The sequence below is a fragment of the Pristis pectinata genome, chromosome 5 (genome assembly GCF_009764475.1).
Source record: "Pristis pectinata isolate sPriPec2 chromosome 5, sPriPec2.1.pri, whole genome shotgun sequence".
Lineage (NCBI taxonomy): Eukaryota > Metazoa > Chordata > Chondrichthyes > Rhinopristiformes > Pristidae > Pristis > Pristis pectinata.
The window spans coordinates 12,587,132-12,602,015 of NC_067409.1; the positions used below are offsets into that span (position 1 = coordinate 12,587,132).

Genomic DNA, 14,884 nt, shown 5'->3' on the forward strand with positions numbered 1-14,884 from the left:
GTAGGAGGGAAGAGTTAGATCAATCTTAGAGCAGGATAAAATGTCAGTACAATGTCGTGGGCCAAAGGGCCTGTACTGTGCTGTAACGTTCAATAGAAACATAGAAAACCTACAGCACAATACAGGCCCTTTGGCCCACAAAGTTGTGCCAAACATGTCCCTACCTTAGAAATTACTAGGCTTACTATAGCCCTCTATGTACCTATCCAAAAGTCTCTTAAACGACCCTATTGTATCTGCCTCCACCACCGTTGCCGGCAGCCCATTCCACGCACTCGCCACTTCGAGTAAAAAAAACTTACCCCTGACATCTCCTCTGTACCTACTCCCCAACACCTTAAACCTCTGTCCTCTTATGGCAACCATTTCAGCCCTGGGAAAAAGCCTCTTGACTATCCACACAATCAATGCCTCTTATCACCTTATACACCTCTATCAGGTCACCTCTCATCCTCTGTCACTCCAAGGAGAAAAGGCTGAGTTCACTCAACCTGTTGTCAAAAGGCATGCTCCCCAATCCAGGCAACATCCTTATAAATCTCTTCTGCACCCTTTCTATGGCTTCCACATCCTTCTTATAGTGAAGTGACCAGAACTGAGAACAGTATTCCAAGTGCGGTCTGACCAGGGTCCTATATAGCTGCAGCATTACCTCTCAGCTCCAAAATTCAATACCATGGATGATGAAGGGCAACACACCATATGCTTTCTTAACCAGAGTCAACCTGCGCAGCTGCTTTGAGTGTCCTATGGACTCTGACCCCAAGATCCCTCTGATCCTCCACACTGCCAAGAGTCTTACCATTAATATTATATTCTGCCATCATATTTGACCTACCAAAATGAACCACTTCACACTTATCTGGGTTGAACTCCATCTGCCACTTCTCAACCCAGTTTTGCATCCTATCTATGTCACGCTGTAACCTCTGACTGCCCTCCACACTATCCACAACACCTCAAACCTTTGTCATCAGCAAACTTACTAACCCATCCCTCCACTTCCTCATCCAGGTCATTTATAAAAATCACAAAGAGTTAGGGTCCCAGAACAGATCCCTGAGGCACACCACTGGTCACCGACCTCTATGCAGAATACGACCCGTCAACAACCACTCTTTGCCCACTTCTGTGGGCAAGCCAATTCTGGATCCACAAAGCAATGTCCCCTTGGATCCCATGCCTCCTTACTTTCTCAATAAGCCTTGCATGGAGTACCTTATAAAATGCCTTTCTGAAATCCATATACACTGCATCTACTGCTCTTCCTTCATCAATGTGTTTAGTCACATCCTCAAAAAATTCAAAGGCTCATAAAGCAGGGCCTGCCCTTGACAAAGCCATGCTGACTATTCCTAATCATATTATACCTCTCCAAATGTACATAAATCCTGCCTCTCAGGATCTTCTCCATCAACTTACCAACCACTGAAGTATGACTCACTGGTCTATAATTTCCTGGGCTCTCTCTACTCCCTTTCTTGAATAAAGGAACAACATCTGCAACCCTCCAATCCTCCGGAACCTCTCCCGTCCCCATTGATGATGCAAAGGTCATCGCCAGATGCAAAGGTCATCGCCAGATGCTCAGCAATCTCCTCCATCACCTCCCACAGTAGCCTGGGGTATATCCTATCCGGTCCTGGCGACTTATCCAACTTGATACTTTCCAAAAGCTCCAGCACATCCTTTTTCTTAATATCTACATGCTCAAACTTTTCAGTCTGCTGCAAGTCATCACTACAATCACCAAGATCCTTTTTCCATAGTGAATACTGAAGTATTCATTAAGTACCTCCACTATTTCCTCCAAATCCATACACTTTCCCACTGTTACACTTGATAGGTCCTATTCTTTCACATCTTATCCTCTTGCTCTTCACATACTTGTAGAATGCCTTGGGGTTTTCCTTAATCCTGCCCACCAAGGCCTTCTCATGGCCCCTTCTGGCTCTCCTAAGACCATTCTTAAGCTCCTTCCTGTTAGCTTTATAATCTTCCAGATCTCTAACATTACCTAGCTCTCTCAACCTTTTGTAAGCTTTTCTTTTTTTCTTGACTAGATTTATTACAGCCTTTGTACACCATGGATCCTGTACCCTATCATAACTTCCCTGTCTCATTGGAACATACCTATACAGAACTCCACACAGATATCCCCTGAACATTTGCCACATTTCATCCGTACTTTTCCCTGAGAACATCTGTTCCCAATTTAAACTTCCAATTTCCTGCCTGAGAGCCTCAATTCCCCTTACTCCAATTAAGTGCTTTTCTAACTTGTCTGCTTTTCTCTCTCCAATGCTTTTGTAAAGGAGATAGTGATCATAATTCTATCTCCAAAATGCTCACCCGCAGAGATCTGACACCTGACCAGGTTCATTTCCCAATATCAAATCAAGTACAGTCTCCCCTCTTGTAGGCTTATCTACATATTGTGTCAAGAAACCTTCTTGTACACACCTAACAAACTCCACCCCATCTAAACCCCTTGCTCTAGGGAGATGCCAATCGCTATTTGGAAAATTAAAATCTCCCATCACAACAACTGTTAGTATCACACCTTTCCAGGATCTGTTTCCCTATCTGCTCCTTGATATCCCTGTTACTATTAGGTGGCCTATAAAAAAATCACCCAGTAAAGTTATTGACCCCTTCCTGTTCCTAACCTCCACCCACAGAGGCTCCATAGACAATCCCTTCATGACACTCTCTCTGATTAACAGTTCCACATCCCCACCTCTTTTGCCTCCCTCCCTGTCCTTTCTGAAGCATCTAAAACCCGGCACTTGAAGTAACCATTCCTGTCCCTGAGCCATCCAAGTCTCCGTAATGGCAACCACTTCATAGCTCCAAGTACTGATCCACACTAAGCTCATCCACTTTGTTCACAATACTCCTTGCGATAAAATAGACATTTCAAACCGGTCTGAGTGCGTCCCTTCTCTATCACGTGCCTAGCCTCCCTCTCACACTGTCTACAAGCTTTCTCTATTTGAAAGCCAACTGCCTCTTCCCCAGTCTCTTCAGTTCAGTTCCCAACCCCCAACAATTCTAGTTTAAATTCTCCCCAGTGGCCTTAGCAAACCTCCCCGCCATGATATTGGTCTCCCTGGGATTCAAGTCCAACCTGTCCTTTTTGTACAGGTCACACCTGTTCCAGAAGAGGTCCCAATGATTCAGAAATCCAAATCCCTGCCCCCTGCTCCAATCCTTCAGCCACACATTTATCCTCCACCTCATTCTATTTCTATACTCACTGTCGTGTGGCACAGGCAGTAATCCAGCCTTCTGCATACCTCCCTAAACTCACTTTTCAGGACCTCATCCCTCTTTTTACCTATATCATTGGTACCAACACGTACCATGACTTCTGGCTGCTTTCCCTCCCGCTCAAGAATGCTGTGGACCCGATCAGAGACATCCTGGACTCTGGCACCTGGGAGGCAACATACCATCCGGGATTCTCACTCATGTCCACAGAACCTCCTGTCTGTTCCCCTGACTATCGAGTCCCCTATCACTATTGCCCTCTTCTCCTCCCTTCCCTTCTGAGCAGCAGGACCAGTCCCAGTGCCAGAGACCTGGCTACTGCCACTTGATCCCTGTAGGTCATCCCCCTCAACAGCATGTTCTATATCATTTTAAATGAAGACATCAATACCACATTTTGTCACCTATCAAAGTCAAAGATCGCAACATCAGCTGATGATATTCTTAGCTGATTGACATTTCTTTGCAGTGCTAAGGCCATGATAATAGCACAAAAACCTGTCTGCCTTTGGAATATGCTTTGCGAAGAGAATGTTGGGATAACAATAAAGTGATGAAGAATTTCAAATCCACACCTGTCCATGGTGTGACTAATTAGATGCTATTGAATACATGTTAGACTTTATGATCTATACACTAGAAACTGATGCAAGAGAGATCAGACGAAAAGAAAGCCAGTTGGGTTGTTGAACGTGACATGATGACTTTATATACACATCTAAAACAGGAAGTATAAAAGGGAGCTCCTATTAAATCTCCAGATTCCCCTTCACTATCCCCCCAGAAGCATTAGTCACACCCCATTACAGTGAAGGGCCAGAAAGCCTGTTGCATTTTTTTCTTGTCCGATATTCTCCTTCTCAATTGAATGTGCTAATTCCTGCTGGATGATTCCACAGGTGCACAAAGGTTCGTTCACATTTTTTCTGCTTGCTGAATCCAAGTGTTAAAGTCTGCAAACCCAGGCCTAAATCATTTAAACAGCCATCAGACCGAACCCATCTCAATGTGCTTTCAAGTTCCTCCATGGCATGACTCCTTCTCATTCCAGTGTTCTCCAGTCCACAACTTCCAAAGATCTCTCCACTTCTCCAATCTTGCCCTTGCACATTCTCAATCCATCCACTGGTAGCTTAATCTCTCCTCTTGAGTTGCTTGTAACGTCTACCTCTTTGGCCAGTCTTTTGGTCACATATCCTAATGTCTTTGTTGCCTCAGTACCCAAATGCAGTGCACAGAGTCCTGTGAAACACCTTGGGTCCTGACACAAAACGCTGAATGTCTGCTCTTCTCCACGGATACTGCCTGAGCTGCTGAGTTCCTCCAGCATCTTGTTTTTTCAACTTGGGGCACGTGTTACACTTTGATGCAAGCCATTGTAGAATTTGGCTAACTTGGCTTGGCTTCTGAGTGTGTAAATAACTAAGTTTCTTCCAATGTTTTTTTAAATTTTACTCCTCAATACAAGATATCTTTATTAGTCACATGTACATCGAAACACACAGTGAAATGCATCTTTTGCATAGAGTGTTCTGGGGACAGCCCGCAAGCGTCGCCACGCTTCCGGCACCAACAGAGCATGCCCACAACTTCCTAACCCATACGTCTTTGGAATGCGGGAGGAAACCCATGCAGACATGGGGAGAACGTACAAACTCCTTACAGACAGTGGCCGGAATTAAACCCAGGTCTCTGGCGCTGTAACCGCTACACTACCGTGCCTGCCCCTTATAACAATTACTTGCAACATATCAGATGTGCTATTAAGCCAATGTTTCTTTATCTAACCAGGTATTTAGTAGCTTCACCATAATTGTAAAAAAGTACAGTAACTCAATCAAAAGTTGCAAATTAATATTTACATCTGTCAGGACAATATTCAATTTTTACTGATAGTAAAAACATTACTTCTACACAAGAATCAAGGCAGATATATTTTTTATTTTAAAAAATCTGTAATATTTACTTTTTGAAACCATTTTACTCTGACCTTGAAACATAACCATATCTACAGGAACAATCAATACTGCTATACTTCAACGGATTACGGATGTATGGAAGAGAAAGGCAATTGTCGCTACCCAGTAATAAACAATACTTAGAGAGGGATGATGCACACCCTGGTCTGCAAGATGGGGAATCAAAAGTCACCATATACACGACTAGGTGCACCTCTCCTTTTTTAGCGACCCATTTCAAATTTGTTTAGATTAAATCTGACATTCAAAATAAAATTCACCGACAAGTCAATCACAATATTGAAATATTATTCAGTAACCCCTTCCTGAAGTTGTCATTATATAGAAAATAACTAGTTTTCTTCTCAGTAGAAAAATAACTGCTTTCAACGATCATTGTAAACTCCTGCATTAGACGGAAGAGTTTTCCAAAAAAAACAATTATTTGTACGTTGTAACTTGCATTTGAAAAATTAAGTTGGCAACAAAAAATCCACAATGTATACCCCACCCCCAGCCAATGCATTAGAACTTATCCTCATGATCCAACTAAAAACGGAGGGGGCGGGGGGGTGTGGAACACTGCTGGCGAAAATAGTGCCGACCTCAAGGCTGAGCAAAAATCCTGGCATGGATCAAGTTTAAGATCTGGATTCAAAGACTGACACATGGCGACAGTCACTCCGAATGAATCTAAACTTAACCCATTGCGCACTTCAAGATTCTTATCCAAGTTCGGGGGGGTGGGGGACGACAGGAGGAGGAGGAGGAGGAGGATTGTTTGCTATTGTGGCGTTTCCGGACAAGGCAATTAACTGCAACATCTTGAGGAAAGCCTCGTTTTATCACAACTTCCATTACTAAGTAAGCACTTCTTTAAAAAAAATTGTCAAAGATTCCTTTGATACGCAATTAAATAAAAAGGCAGGCTGGGTTTCCAGATAAGAGCTTAAATCAAACTTAACTGTGTAACAAAAATACTGCAAATGCTGGAAGTGGTCAGGAGTTCAAAACAGTACATGAAAGAGTTTCAGATCAATGACCTTGCATCAGAAATGGAACAAGTTAGCGACAGAGATTAAATTAGGATAAATGGTATATGGATAAACGGGCTGATAATGGGACAAGAAACTCATGATGGATATAGGTGAAGAGTGTACTGGCAATAATAGAATTATCTGAACTTGATGTACAAATCCACAGGACACTGCTCAGTTGAATGTTGAGTCATTGCTCCTGGCACAGCAGGACTGCTGTACAAGAAGAGTTTAGGTAGGCTTGTGTTCGCTTGAGTTTAGTCGGGGTAAGGGTGTAAAAATGAAACAGAGCGGTAGACAGATTGGATGCAGGGTGGATGTTTGATGTTTCCTTTGAATGGGGTGGGGGGGGGGGTCTAAATGAGGGATCACAAAGAACTTTAGGACTGAGATGGGGAGAAATTTTTTTCAGAGGGTGGTGAAAATCTGAAGTTTGCTACCACAGATGGCTGTAGAGGTCAAGTTACTGAAGATATTTATTTAAGATAAAATGATAAATTTGTACATGCAAAAAGTCTGCAGAAATTCAGAAAATATGGTTGAGACAGATGATTGCAGTGAATGGCAGAGCAGGCTCAGAAGGGCAATATGTCCTTCTGCTCTTGTTTTCGATGATCAAGTTTCATGGGGTCAATGCAAGAAGCTAACAAAAAGATCAGAGTGGGACAGAGAATTAAAGTGACAAGCAACTGGAAACCTGGTCATGCTTGTAAACCAAATGAAGGCATTCCTTAAAGCAGTCACCTAATCTGGATTCAGTCCTCATTCTCCTGCTGCCTCCATTCAACCACCCAAACAATGAAAACAACAAGGCATGAGCATTTGAAAATACAAACAAATCAATGTTTCAAACGAACAGTGTGTTTGATCCCCTCGACAACACCATCGAATAGCAAATATTCCATCTCCTGTGCTAACATGGGAAAATGTTGTAAGGAACAAGAATACTGGGAGTAACTGAAGAGTTAACCATTGTGTTGCAAAGAAAGGTTGCATCATAAAGCTGAAGGGGAAGAAGAGATTTGCTTAATAATGGAATCACTCAGGAGTTGACAGAAATGGCAAAAGATGATCAGTTTAATGTGGGGAATGCTGGGGTGAACATGAGGACAAAGACAACCTTTACCAGAGGATGAAGCATGAAAGCAGAAATACAGAAAAGGGAACAAACAGAAGTTTTTGTCAACTATGGTTGTTAGTACTTAAATGGAAGTGTGCATCATCAGCACACATCGAATAAGACAAAATTGGGAGAATAGTATAAAGCCCTTCCAGGGAGTACAGCATAAACAAATGTGATCAAGGTTGCTGTGGAAATCTGTGGACCTATAGTGGATACTAATCAATAACCCAGATTGCAAAATGGAGATAGCATATTGAAGAAGGAGAAAGAAACAAGATGTGGGCTCATGCAGAAAAGGAGGAAATTAAAGCAAAGTTAATGAAATGTTCCTGTTAGGACAAAATTCAAACAAAAGAAGAGCACCAGTATACTGGAAAAAGAGGTGAGAAAGACAAAGGCATTCCACATATTCCATGAAAAACTGGAACTAATACAGGTTCCCACTAGTAACATCCTTTATTTAAAGGCAATAGAGTCAAAAGAAAATGTAATGCAAGAACATGTTCAGTCAGGCAGGGAATACTAGTGATGGATAGAGACAGGTTTGGCCTCCAATCAAAAAAGTAGGGGACATCTGGAGGAAGGAGGAGTAGTGGGACTGGACAAACATTGTAAAAGTTAGACAATTAGAAACACAAGAATGTTAAACTTTGAAGGCATCAGAAAAATAGGGTGATTCAGGAAGATGATCAGGGAAAAGAGCCAAGATACAAAGAACAGTTCCATGAAACAAGAAAACGTTATAATGATGAGTCAACTGTGGCAATGTTGCATTTGGTTTTGGGAAAAAGTAGATTCTGCAGGGTCTGTGTGAATGCTTTGCACTACATGTTTTTCAGTCCTACTTCTAAATGCCTGCCATTTTAATTTGCTGTTGAGCCACTCTGACCTTGGGCCACCAGCATCTCGTCTCCCAACAAGGCACACAAGAGTCTTTCAGATTAGAGTTCCCAATTTCAGGAAGTGAATCTGATATTCCCATTTACCTCTACTTTAGACGATCTTTTGCCCATCTCATCTTTGTTTTCCCCACACTTTTGTCTTGCACTCATTTAACATTCATTTCTCCCACCTTCCACCCTATCACAGATCTTCCCCTCCACAGACTGTCTACACTTCTCACTGCCTTGATAAAGCAGCCAACATAATCAAAGACCCCACCCACCCTGGACATACTCTCTTCTTCCACCCGCACCCCCCCCCGGACATACTCTCTTCTTCCACCCGCACCCCCCCCCCACCCCCCCCAATCGGGCAGAAGATAAAAAAAGCCCGAAAGCACGTACCTCCAGGCTCAAGGACAGCTTCTATTCAGCTGTTATGAGACTACTGAATGGTCCTCTTGTATTGATAAGATGGACTCGTGACCTCTCAATCTACGTCGTCATGGCCTTGCACCTTATTGTCTGCTTGCACTCTCTCTGTAACTGTTACACTTTATTTTGGATTCTGTCATTGCTTTTCCCTTGTACTACCTCAGTGTACTGAGGTGATGAAATGATCTGTATTGATAGCATGGAAAACAAACTTTCACTGTACCTCAATACAGGTGACAATAATAAACCAATTTACTTTTCTCCACTGACCCCTTTCTCTTCAATGTCTTTTTCTCTTTCACTGGGTCTGATGGAACATTAACTATTTCCCCTCTCATAAGATATTGTGTGCTGTGAATATTCTATCACTTCTGAGCTGGTGTGGGGTGGAGGGAGGAGCAGAGAAGGGGAGGTACAAACATACCAGCCATTATAACAATCTGTAAAATTATAAAATAGCTATTAATAGGGAATTGGAAGGGAGGAACCACCGTTGGGAAACATACAAGTCATAAAGGAAATGGTACTGAACAAAAGGTTGGCTGCCAAGTCCCTGGGTCCTGATAGACTTCATCCCACAGTCTTAAAAAGTGACTAATGAGTTGCTGCTTCTGGTGAAAGGTCACTGACCTGAAACATTAGTTCCATTTTTCCTCTCTCCACACATGCTGCCTGATCTGCTTATTTCCAACACTGTTTTGATTTGAAATAGTTGATGCTTTGGAATGCTTGAGTTGCTTGAGAATTCTAAAATTCTCTACATTCGCCAGAGGTTCAATTAGATTGAGTAAAGATAGATCTTTTTATTAGTCACATGTACATCAAAACACAGTGAAATGCATCTTTTACGTAGTGTCGGCACGCTTCCAGCGCCAACATAGCATGCCCACAACTTCCTAACCTGTACATCTGTGGGACGTGGAAGGAAACCCAAGAACCCGGAGGAAACCCACGCAGACATTAGGAGAACGTACAAACTCCTAACAGACAGCGGCCGGAATTGAACCCGGGTCGCTGGTGCTGTAATAATTCCCTGTTTACTAAAAGGGGAGGGAGACAAAACAGGAAACTACAGGCCAATTAGCTTAATAGCTGTCGTAGGAAAAATGTTGGAGGCTATTATTAAAGATGTTAAAGCAGGGCACTTAAAGATGTTCATTGTAATCATGCAAGGATAACATGTTTCTGTGAAAGTATCATTTATAACTAACTTAATGGAGTTCTTTGAACTAATAACATGCACTGGGGATAAAGGGGAAATACTATACTTAGACTTCCAAGAGACTGTTAATACGGTGCCACATCAAATGATATTGCAGAAACTAAAAACTCACGGTAGAGCAGGTAACATTCACGTGGATAAAAGATAAACTGGGAACAGGAAAGTAAGTATGCATAAAATGGATCTTTTAGTGATTGGCAGGATGTGCATAAATGGTACGCTACAGGAATCTATGCCTGGACTTCAGCTTTTTACAATCTATACCGATGACTTGGACAGAAGCACAATTGCTAAATTTGCTAATGATAAAGATAGGTAGCAAAGTATACTGCAAAGATGGAGATTTGTTTGGCATTAATTTGATGTTTGGCTTCCCAGCAGTCGTAGATGTGCAGTACTACACAAAAACAATCTTGTACTAATGTGTTCAGAAGATCCTGAAGTGCTTATTATTACAGCAAATTATATTAAAGCCAGGTCATCATTCGGTGGTGCCCCATTCAATAAGTACCAGGAGATGCTAAGAGAACAGCAGAAACACAACAAAAGCACCCATCAAGTAGTTTTCAATCAACTGAACAGAAGGATTGAATGCCTTAGAAATTAATAGTAAACATCACCATCTACACATGGCAGTTTAAAAAAATAAAATACCAGGACAAAACAAAATGTACTGAGATAATCCAACAGGCTTTAATTGCTGAGATAACAGTACTAATATTTTTATATTTGGTACCATGCTAACAAAGGGACACTAATTCAAAGAATGTAAAAAAGAACAGCATCTTAACTTAATCTAAATGTTGGAAATGCATAAGGCATCTCTAGCTGTCAAACTCTGGTCAAGTAGTAAGAAATTCTGTCAATTATAAAATATTAAATGAGAAAGTTGAATTGTATCATTTCAAATATATACATCAGGAAAGGTCAAACATTAATCCTTTAGTAAAAAAAAATCAAGGAGACAATGGAGTAGAAGTGCTTTCCTTTAAAGGACAAAAACAAGTCTTAACCTTACTTTGCAATCTAAGCTCTTTAGCCACATCTGATTTTCTAAATTAAGATTCAACATTTCTTTAAAATCAAACAATGATCTTATGCTTCAAAAGCAACTACTTTCTTATCTATCCATCAAAATGCAGAGTCTCATGATCTCTAGCGATGTGTTGATGTTTTGTCAAAATAAGCAGAAGTGTCTTCAATCTTTCATTTTGGACTTTTATTACATTGGAGAATCTTCATAATGTACACTAAGTCCATGTTATCCTCAGAGCACCAGACAGCACAATGCCAACACCGGAACAGAAATTCAAATGCAGCTCAAACTGATCAGATGAAGGTACCCTCACTTCCATAGCTGGGCAAATTCCAAGCAAAACAAATTAACCCAGTGTCAAGTTAGTTCCAAAGTATTTATAGCTCAAAGCACAGAACCATTCACATTTGGTTTAAAGCTTGGAAATCACAGTCAGATGCTATTAGGACAACTGAAATGTTACAGTAGAACTGTGAAACATTCTCATTCTGGCATAAAAAGCAAATTGCTAGAGTAAAGTAAAGGATCCTTTTTAAAAGAAATCAGAAAAATTTGCTATTCTCTGTACTAATATCCTTAATCACTAATTCTCTTTTCCCAAATTATCAGATCATAATTCCCTTCTCTCAATGATGCCCAATTTTTCATAGAGTCAGAGTTGTACAGCAAAGAAACAGGCCCTTTGACCCACTCTGCCTATGCCGACCATCATGCCTATCTATATTAATCCCACTTGTCTGCATTAATTCCATATCCCTCAATGCCCTATCCAGATTTCTCTTAATTGTTATTGTTCCTGCCTCCACCGGCAGCTCATTCCTGATACCAGCTACTCATTGTACGAAGAATTTATCCATCAGATACCCTTTAAATCTCCTCCCTCTCACCTTCAAACTATGCCCTCTAGTTTTAGACACAGCAACCATTGGACACAAACTGATTATCTACCCTATCTATGCCTCTGAATTTTTTTTTTAAAATATACCTCTATCATGTCATCTCTAATCCTCTGCTCCAGGGAAAACAAACCCAGCCTATCCACTCTCTCCTTATAATTCAAGCCCTCCAATCCAGGCAATTTCCTCGTTAATCTTTTCTGAACTCTCACTGAATTAATCCACATACACATCTAACTGAAGTTCCTGCTACTGAATTCAAATCCAGAATCGTCATCAACGAGCAATAAGAAATACTTCTGCAACAATTAAGATTCTAAAGAACTAGAAACAATTACTCCCAGAGGCCATTTCAGTCGGAAACTAAGCAGACTGCCAACAAAACAGACAAACAATTGGGATCTTGGAATTCATTCCTGCAGTTTAGATAATGCCTGCAATAGTTACACTTTTGAAGCACACCAATCCTCTTTATATATGTAAAAACACAAATACAAGTGCAGATCCACCTAAACACCTCTGAACTGCAGTACAACTTCTGTTCATACTGGTCAGATAAATGGCCTCAGACATCAATAATTCAAATAAATTTTTAGAACCTCTAGTTCTTCAGGATTTGGCAGCATTAAAGACACAAGTTTCCAAACTGCACCATTTTTGCCTGTATGAAACAGGCAAGTTTTCAGCAAGTCTTCTTACCGAGCTCGATCAAATAAAAGTTATACTTTGATCCTTACTGGATCAGAAATCACAGTAGCTTCATTTTTATAGTAATTAGCCATTAGGGGGCTTCCCATGTGGGGGGGGGGGGGGGGGGGGGGGGTGGAAACAGTGATTTTAGGAGAAAGCCATACATATCATTTCCAGTTCTCACACAGACATGTTAACCTCTACAATTCTGGCAATGATACCAGGCCACATCCATATTGTTTTTATCATTGACAAGTAGATCCAAGTATGTTGTGAAACTTTTTCACTGAAATCAGCAAGCAGTGGTAAATATTTACAGGCCACACTACCCATAACAATATTAAGAGAATGCCAAGACAAATTTCCAACCCTAGTTTTCAAGTAGACACGTTTAACAATTTTTAAATTTGTTTTTCATAATCTATTGGAATAATGATTGCTGCTTCATCAATGTCACTTCAGTGGAAGTGATATGATCCAAACTCAACTATGAACAAAAGCTTTAAACATCGCTTTAATCTATAAATGTGTCAACTGCAACTCAGACTCAGAACATTCAAGTTCCACTTTACAGACCTTATTACACTACTAAATGAGTTCTATATTTATCAGAGGTACTGTCTCTCAGATGTCTCCAGTAGATACAAAAGATGCCATGGCACTGTTTCAAGGAACTTCTCTGTGGTGCCTTAGTAAATATTTACACCTCAAATAAACAATTCTAAAAACAGGATTATCCAGTGGTTATCATGTTGTTTGTGGGAGCCAGCTGTGTACAAATTGAATGCTATGTTTCCTATATTACAACAGAAACTACACTTCAAAAATATTGCTTTGGGATACCCTGATAGGTGCCATTGAAATATAAATGCACGTCTCTCACTGTCTTTCAAAAACAAAGCCATCTCAACTGCTCAAGTCATTTGGCATGTCAAGTAAATTAAGGTATTAAACAGAACTCCACCATTGACCCCTTGAGGATACCAAATCATACCTGTGACATTAAACCATGTCAACCACAAAAATTCTGGGTTTGAGCCAGGGATGTGATGAGCATGTCCATTTCATCCTGATTTATACAATCCCAATAATACAGGCAAGAAATCAAGAAATACACAGCAGCTCAGGCAGCATCTCCAGAGAGAGAGAATGAATTAACATTTCAGGTTAATGACCTTTCACCAGAATGACCCGAAACATTAACTCAATTTTTATTTTCACAGGTGCTGCCTGACCTGCTATGCATTCCCAGCATTTTCAGATTTTATTTCAGATTTCTAGCATCTATAATTTTTTTTTGCTTTTCTACAATCCATTGGTTATTGACAAAGAGGAAGTTTAAAAAAAGACAAACTGCCTGAATCTTGTTTCAGAATGCCATTTACCATACTGAAAAATCAGTATAGATGGTACTAAGTGGAATAGCACACTAACATCTTTGAATGCTTATCTGGCTGACCAAAACAAAAATAGGCAATATAGCACCTTAGCATAAACCACATTCAAGACAAAATGGATGAAATTCCTAACAGAACCAATATACGATTGTTAATGCCAGGCGCACAAAATTTATAGGAAGTCTTAAGAAAATTCTTCCCAAATGTTGCATTAACAACAATTTTTTCGCACAATTTCTGTTACAAAACACCCAGCCAAATCGTTTGGTTTTGTGTGGGCATAGTGTGAGTGAATGCATTTCTGGTACTAGCGATAGGACAATTATAACAACTTGAGTAGATAAACAAAATACTGATATTCATCAAATTGCCCAAAACATGACTTTTTTTAGATTATACTTGAGCACTGTACTAAATGAGTGACAAGAGTGAAATTAGAGAAGACTTATATAATGCTTAGAACATCGTGCAGTTGTTCCCCAAAAATGTATGCAAAAAACTAACTGAACATAATTTAATTATGCACTGAAAAGTCTTCCTGTCCTTTAGCTATTATTTCCTGTGCTTTTTTCTTAAAAACACATAGGCATTACTAGCAAGACCAGCATTTGTTGCCCATTCTTAACTGCCCTCAAGAAGGTGCTGATCTTTAACCATTGCAGAATTTCTGGTGAAGGTACTCATGCTGTTGTGGAAGCAATTCCAAGATTTAAACCCAGCCCTGATGAAAGTGTAGTGATTTATTTCCAAATCATGGTGTAAAACCCGAGAGAGAATATGCAGGTGGTTTTTCCATGCACCTGATGCATGGTGGTAGAGACCATGGCTTTGGAAGCTGCTGTCAAATATGCCTAGGTGAGTAACTGCAGTGTATTTTGTAAATGGCACACATGTCAAACAGTGTGTGCCTAGTGAATGGGATTCAGTGTTCAATTT

At 40.5% G+C, this 14,884-nt stretch overlaps 1 protein-coding gene across 1 annotated transcript in view; it reads right to left on the reverse strand.

Annotated features, from left to right (window-relative positions):
* Nucleotides 1-14,884, reverse strand: part of LOC127571029 (histone-lysine N-methyltransferase 2C-like) — a 355,346-nt gene that overhangs the window by 282,558 nt on the left and 57,904 nt on the right.